Source organism: Suricata suricatta, chromosome 8 (assembly GCF_006229205.1).
Source record: "Suricata suricatta isolate VVHF042 chromosome 8, meerkat_22Aug2017_6uvM2_HiC, whole genome shotgun sequence".
Taxonomy (NCBI): domain Eukaryota; kingdom Metazoa; phylum Chordata; class Mammalia; order Carnivora; family Herpestidae; genus Suricata; species Suricata suricatta.
In genome coordinates, this window is record NC_043707.1 from 112,765,867 (window position 1) to 112,773,108 (window position 7,242).

General features: G+C 53.5%; 2 long non-coding RNA genes across 7 annotated transcripts; one reads left to right on the forward strand and one right to left on the reverse strand.

The window, feature by feature from the left end:
* Positions 1-378: 378 nt before the first annotated feature.
* LOC115299252 lies at positions 379-2,692 on the reverse strand. Of its 2 annotated transcripts, XR_003912074.1 has the most exons (4): positions 2,432-2,692; positions 1,675-1,890; positions 970-1,050; positions 379-700 (listed from the first exon to the last, which is right to left on the reverse strand). It is a non-coding gene; the product is annotated as an uncharacterized LOC115299252 (long non-coding RNA). The 2 variants fall into 2 exon arrangements; XR_003912073.1 differs by lacking the exon at positions 970-1,050.
* An 87-nt stretch (positions 2,693-2,779) lies between these two features.
* On the forward strand, positions 2,780-6,410 carry LOC115299251. 5 transcript variants are annotated; one of them, XR_003912070.1, is made up of 8 exons: positions 2,780-2,878; positions 3,367-3,583; positions 3,766-3,862; positions 3,976-4,000; positions 4,092-4,244; positions 4,902-4,987; positions 5,774-5,929; positions 6,196-6,410. It is a non-coding gene; the product is annotated as an uncharacterized LOC115299251 (long non-coding RNA). The 5 variants fall into 5 exon arrangements; XR_003912067.1 differs by lacking the exon at positions 3,367-3,583; XR_003912071.1 differs by lacking the exon at positions 3,367-3,583 and having other exon boundaries at positions 4,902-4,954.
* Positions 6,411-7,242: the final 832 nt, after the last annotated feature.

The following is a 7,242-nucleotide window of genomic DNA, read 5'->3' on the forward strand; positions in this document are numbered from 1 at the left end:
GCCTACACAGCTGTATGAGGTGACCCTGGTCACAGGGTTGGGTAGAGTGCTCTTCCAGTGTCCAAAGAGGGGGCGGAAGTGGGTGGGACGGTTTCCAGGGAGGACAGTTGTGCCCAGGAAGCAGTGTGGTGATGAGGCAAGGAAGACAGAGCTGAAAATACTGGGCAAATTAGAGCTACGTCTTGGTTCTCTGTTTGCTCACAGTCCAGCAGGGAGGCAGCCCTGCACACAGACAACTGGGGTCAGAGGTTGGCACTATCACAAGGGCTATAGCAGTGGCCAGAGAGAGCGATGGGGGGACCTGGGGGGAGGCGGAAGAAGTAATCTCAAATGAAGGGACCTGGAAACTGCATAAATAAGGGTTGATTCACATCTGAGCCACGTGACACAGCAAGGATTTATTCAGGCAGAGAGCCAGCGGTGGCAAGCGCAGGATATAGGGCACATGGGGGCTCCCCAGGGGGTTCTACCAGCCTGTTCTTCTGGCCCTTTCCTTGCCAAAAGATGTCAGCCATCAGGTGCTGTTAAATTCCAGCTGGACAAAACCCGCTGGACAGGAGAGCGGGGCGTGACTTGGCTGGAGGCAAAGGTGCTCACAAGGGTTCAACCTCTCTTCTGTCACCGGCTCCGTCTTGGCAGAGCGTGCAGCTGCTGGGGGTATCCCGGAACTGCCACTTCCTTCCACTCTATTCTGCGGCTTCTGGACCAAAGGCAGATTTTTTTTTCTTTTTACCATAAAGCAGGCTCCTTATATACCGTAAATCTGTAAAACTGCCCCGATGGGGAAAGAAGCGTACGGGTGACCTTTAGAACCTATCTAAGGAGGGCTGGCATTTGAGTGCAGCATGCCCACCCAGCTGCAGAATCGGACACGGCCAGCCCCTCATCTGAGGGCTAAGGAAATGATTATCCCTCTCCCACCAGCAGGGAAGCTAGGACAAAGAAATGAACTGCCTTATCCAGGGTCACCTGACGATTTTACTGGAAGAGGCATCCCAGTCCCGTCTGTCAGGCACAGCGGCAGAGGTGACGTTGAACTAGATTTCGGCACTGAGAGGATTTGAACATGCGAGCACGGAGAGGGGAAGATGTTAAAAGAGCTAAGGGGTCGGGGCACCTGGGTGGCTCAGTCGGTCAAGCGTCCGACTCCTGGATTTGGCTCAGGTCATGATGTCACATTTCCGTGAGTTCGAGCCCTGTGTCAATGTCAGGTTCTCTCTCCCTCTCTCTCTGCCCCTCCTGCACTCTCTCTCTCAAAATAAATAAATAAACTTTAAAAATTTCTAAAAAAAAAAAAAAGGCTAAGGGGCCAACTGAACAAAGGTGGGTAGCAGATGGCGGTGATCACCATCAGACATGACAAAGGCGGACACTTTTCCGAGCCAGGCAGGATTTTTAGTGCTCTCTTTGTAGTTGCTCATTTACTCCTCACAACCGCATGCTGAATCCCATCCCATAAAAGGGAGGCACGAGAGCGTTAAGTTGACCTATTTGAGCGTCACTAAGAGCCGGGACTTGAACCCAGGCAGGCAGCCCTCCTGCGTGGCCACCAGGCACTGGTGCCACTCACACGCTGAGCACCTGCTGTCGCGTGCCTCACTCGCTAAGTGCCTTCTATGCACGGTCACGTTCCATCCTCATTCCAACACTAATCGTAAGGACGGCTACTGTTACCATTTTACAGACGCAGAAACTGAGGCTCAGACAGCGCAAGTATTTTGCCCACAGGCCCCTTCTGCCTTCCATCCTGGGGGCTGGTCCTGACGAGCTGCGGCTTCATTGAGACAAGCCCAGCCCTCCCCCACGATTCCGCAGGCCCAGATCAGTCGCTCCCCGGCTTGCCACGGAGGCCCATGTCGCCACTAGATCAGTTTTAAGGTTTCAATAATTCTGTGAAGAGACAGAGCAGCATAAAGCAAAGCTAAAAATATCATTTTTCTGTAGCTGTCATAACAACATTTGGGCTAATTGATTCTCAATAGAATAATGACATCCAGTGTGTAGTGAGAAATATTCATGAAGAGATCTGTGAAACCCTCGAGGTGCCGGGCGGCGCTGGCAGTCCAGGACCACTCGGGATGGCGTCCGCGCAGACAGCGCCTGCACCAGGCGGGGCGGGGCGGCGAGGCCTGCCCGCCAGCCCGCGCCGCTGCAGCCCGGGAGCCTGAGTTCGGACATCAAAGCATTTTAGTCACTGAGGATTGTGGCTCCCAGCCCCGGGCTGCTTTAATCACAGAAAGGTGATGAAAAGATTAGAGGGTATGATTTATGGAGAGAGATTAGCATCAGAGGAGTGGAGGGGGAGAAGAGAGAACTCTCTTAAAGTAGTTGAGATAACAAAGGCTGAGGAGGGAGGGGGGAAGGTGGAGGAGGGAGGGGGCGGCTGCGGGGCTGGAGTCCTGAGTGGGATGGGCAGGAGAGGGGGGCGCACCTCTGGGTCAAGGCCGCCCAGCCCCTCTTTCTGCAGACCTGCTCCTGGACGTCTCTGGGTGGCTTGGACTTGGGCGCGGGCCGCTGAAACTGCCTCTGCGAGGCCTTTCCATGGGGCTCCCTCCAGGAGGAGCGCCAGGCTCGGGGTCTTTGGGATGGTGTCCTGGTGGCCGTGTCCCCGCCTGGGGGGATGGCCTTCTTCCACAGAGACAGGCGCCGCTTGTGGGCTGTAGGCTGCACGTGTCTGTGGGGTCGGGGGGTGGGCCAGACACTCGCATTTGTGACGCACCTGAGAGGTGCCGGATATAGTTTTAAGGGCTTAAGGGAAATGAGCTCATTTCCTCCTCACGGCAGCCTTGCGAGGAAGGGATGCTTACAGCTCCCATTTTTCCCCTTTCTAGGGGAAACTGAGGCTGAAAGAGTTTCAGCAACACTCCCAAGTCACACAGTTAAGTCAGAGCTGGGATTGGAGCCTGGGCCTGGGGGTCAAGCCCCAAAGCCCACAGGGTGCTAGAGAAGAGGGGGCAGGGGTGTGGGCAGGGGAGGATTCTCCGGTGTGGGAGGCGCACCCCTGCTGAGTACCCCAGCTGTGCAGCCCTGTGGGAAGCTCAGTGTGCAGCAGGAATGGGGGGTGGTGTTGTGTTCCAGGGAGTCTTTGACTGTGGGAGGGCCATGTGGGGGGTGCACCACAGCCCTTCTTGAGGGTGTAGGACCCATTCCACATCGCCATTTCCCCAAGTTCCAGGGGCCATTAGGTGATCACAGGACCCCTCAACCATCACAGCCCTGAATTCCCTCGTGCTCCCTCCTGTGGAACGTCTGCCCATTCGCAGCCTCACCCCGTTATTTCTGGAAGCCTCCTGGGGTGTCTTGTGTGAGCTGAGTGACTCTTCTCTGATGTTCTGACCCCCCAAACTCCTCCACGAACGTCTGCAGCCTGGAGCTGGTTGAGGGGACATCGGTTGCCCTGCCTTTGCTGCTGGACCACCCCACAACCTCCAAGGCTCACCTCCAGGGAAGTGGCTTCGAGTGCGCAGGCCCGGAAGCTCACTAGACCGCACACTCCAGGAGGGCGGGGCTGTGTCTCCCGTTCACCGCTCAATCCTCAGCGCCAGGCACACACCCAGGGACATAGTAGATGCTCAGTAAAGAGGTATCTTAGATTCACTGGAGATGCCGCTGCTCTAGCCAATGTCACCTTTTGTAACCCAGGTGACTAAAAATGGCTCCTTCACCTTCAATCCCTCTGCCCCCCACGCACTCCTTGGCGGGTCTTAGACACCAGATGTGCCAAAGACCTCAGACAATAACTTGTTTCCCTTCTTATTCCTTTAGCCAAAGCCTCAGGGAAATCGGCTCCTTCCAGACTTGGCCACCAATCCATTGGTGCAGTGAACAATGGCTAATAATTAATGGGGAACATTTTTTTAAAGTAAGTGACAGACACTGGGCTAAGCTGTTGATGTGAATTCTCTCCTTCTATTGCAAAGCAGCCCCAGGTATTTTATTGCAACAGCAGCCCCTATTTTTATGCCCAATTTACAGGTGAGGAATCTGGGGCTCAGAGATGGTGAGTAACCTTCCCAGAGACACACAGTTGGTGAAGAAGTGCAGAAGCTGGGAGGGAGAGCCAAGAGGTCTGACTGAACCTTGCTTTGCAGCGTGTGCGGCAGGCTCTTCGGATTGGTCTGGATTCTAGCTAAATGTGCGACGTCAGTCATACATGTCAGTAACTTCGGGTCATCCGATCTTTGATGTCAGGATTGCGATCCTGACTTTACAGATGAAGACACTGAGCTCAGAGCCGCTAAGAGGTAGGCAGCCAAGTATTAAAGAGGCAGGCTAGAATTTGAATGCAGATCTGCTGGCTCCAAAGCCTCATTCCTTCATTCCTTGTGCTGTGCCCTCCCTCTGGGGACTGGCACGGTCCTTGGTCACAGGATGGTGGGTGGGAAGAAGGAGTAAGAAAGAGATCTAGCCAGCGGCGTGTGCTCCAGAGCTGGACACCAGGGTCCTGGAAGAAAAGAAAGAAATCCCAGGGCCCCAAGAGACCTGGGCAGAGGGGGTAGGTAGGGACCTGGCATCTGCAAGGGGGCATTCAGAGGTGCTGTCGCTCACATCACAGGTGTGTTTTGGGTTCAAGCCCTTCAGCAGGGAGCCCCTCAAATTATTTTCCACCTGTGCCCTCCCATATGGCAAGAAGAGTTACCAGGACGCTGTCCACTGGCCCCTCCTTGGTCTGGGAGGGGTGCGGCTCCTCATAATGACTAGTCATCATGAACCGTATGGCTTTTTCTCCGGAGGTAACATGGGATTAAATAGAGAAAGAAGAGAAAAAAAATAGATTTTGGCTGGCACAAATCCAGGCCCTGCTGTTCATCAGCTGTGACTGTGGGCCGGACACATTCTTTTTTGAGCCTCAGTTTCTTTAGTCATAAAATGGGGATATTAATGTTTGCCCTTCTGACCAGGCAGGGCGAGGCTTCTGTTCCTGTTTCCAGGGCAAATGTGCTACTCACGCAAGGTGCATCGGAACAGGAGGGGTCTGGTAGGGAAGGTAGGAGGAGCTGGGGAGTAGAGAAGGCATGGAGAGACTTTCCCCAAAGGCATCTATGAGGTCAGGTCAACATGGAAATCCTCACTCCAGCCTATCCTGAATCCCTGAGCAGAGCATTTCTGTATCAACAGAGATGTTTTCATTTCACAGGATGAGCCATTTATGTAGTTAATTAATTCATATATCTATTCTTTTTTTTAATTTTTAAATGGTTTTTATTTATTTTTGAGAGACAGAGAGAGAGTGCGAGGGGTGGGGGTGTCAGAGAGAGAGGGAGACACAGAATCTGAAGCAGGCTCCAGGCTCTGAGCCAGTTGTCAGCAGAGACCGACAAGGGGCTCAAACCCATGAATCATGAGATCATTACCTGAGCTGAAGTCAGACTCTTAACCGACTGAGCCACCCAGGCGCCCCCCACCCCCATAGATCTATTCTTTAAAGCAATGTTTATTGATAAGGAATATATGGGAGACATTGGACCGTCAGAGGTGGAATGGGCAAGGACCCAAATATGTCTCAAGGACTTTATGGCATATTTGGGGAGATAAGACATATGGTTTCCATAGTTGGGCCACCACTTCCAGCCAAGGCAATAAGGGAGAGCCTCCTGGAGGAAGTGGCATTCAGAATACAGGAGTAGTGTTGGTGGTATAGTGGTGAGCATAGATAGCTGCCTTCCAGAATACGGAAGTAGTTTGGAGGATGTAAACACTGTAACTCAGGGGATGAGTCTTCTAGGGAGATTGCATTTCATGTATTTGAATTCAACCATGTATATGTACACAGCACAGTAGTAACAACAACAACAGTGTGTGTGGAGATGGAAGTAGGGGTTCTGACCCCCATCTCACTCAAGGAGCTATGCCCCAGAGCTAACACAAGATGGGAGATAGATCCTGCTGTTCCCCTGGTGGCTTTCAGGTTCTCTGCACCTCTTTTCCGGTGAGTATCACCCTGAGGGTGATTGTCGTGTTTAAAGACATGCATCTTTCATGTAATGCAGTCCCTCAAATCAAGCCAATAACCTCATCTGGTGCTTAGCCCAAAGAAAAGCGATTTGTTCCAATGCTGAAGGAAGCCTGGCTGTGCCGGCTTGCCGGGAGCTGACATACTGGTCTCCCTCCTAAGGGATTTGTAAGGGTAATTTTGACCATGCCTGGGTTTTCCCTTTATATGCCGACTTTAAACACCATCTCTACATCACACAGACTACTGTCGTGGGAGCCATGCGGCCAAGGCGTGGAGGTGGGGACGGCAAGATCTGCAAGGAGCGTAATTAGAGGGCTCCACGACTGTGAAGGGCCCCTCAGACTCCAAGAGCTCGTGAGTCGGCTGTGATCTTTGGAATCCTCATTAGAAATTCTCTCCAGAGCCCGGGGCATATGCTTTTACTCGTCTTTAATAATGGCAAATCTTCATGCTTTGAGGTTGGATTTGATTTCGGGAAACAACCACAAGAGGCATTTGGAGCCCAGCCTGGTGGAAGAACAAGCTGGAAACCGTGCTTCTGGTTAAATGGGAGGTGTGACTCTAGTTGGCACACGGGGCTGCCAAGTTCAGGTAGAAGCCAGCGAGGGAAGCTCCAGGGGAAAGCTCTGGAATTGCTGCAGGGAATGCCAGGCTGGGGGCAGGCAGAAAGGGAATTCTATCAGCCTTGGCTTGGTCGTGGTGGGTACCCCACCAACGTGATGGGGCTTTGGCTCCCGCCCGCAGCTCAGTCATAGACTCAGTGTTATGAGTGGCTTGGGGCCGTTCTCAGGGTGTCTGGGCCCAGTGGAAGCCAGCAAGTGTACTGTGAAGACAGAGTCTATGAAGTCACGATGGGGGCGGGGGCGGGGGCGGGGGCGGGGGCGGGGGCGGGCAGGGGAACTTCCCAGCCTCTCTGAGCTGACTCTGGCACTCCAAGACCTTGGGGTCACCCCATGAGGGGGCCTCCCTGGACCCCATCAGCTCATTAGCCGGAAGTTGGCCAGAGGACAACTTGAAGACCTACTCCGAGGCCTTCAGATGGCAGGCCAATTGTGAGATGTCACCCACGATCCGGCGCCTGGGATGAAGGATCCTGGGCAGCCCCAGTGATCTGCCTCAATGTCCCTGCAAATTTTTCATGGCCCTGGGCAGAGACGGGAAGCGCTGGGCCCAATAGGGATTTGGCACACCTGCTCCTCCCTCCCTCCACCTCTGCCATCTGGGGCTATTGGCTTAATTCCATGGTGAACTTTCTATGCCCACAACCCACACCTGCAAGATGACGG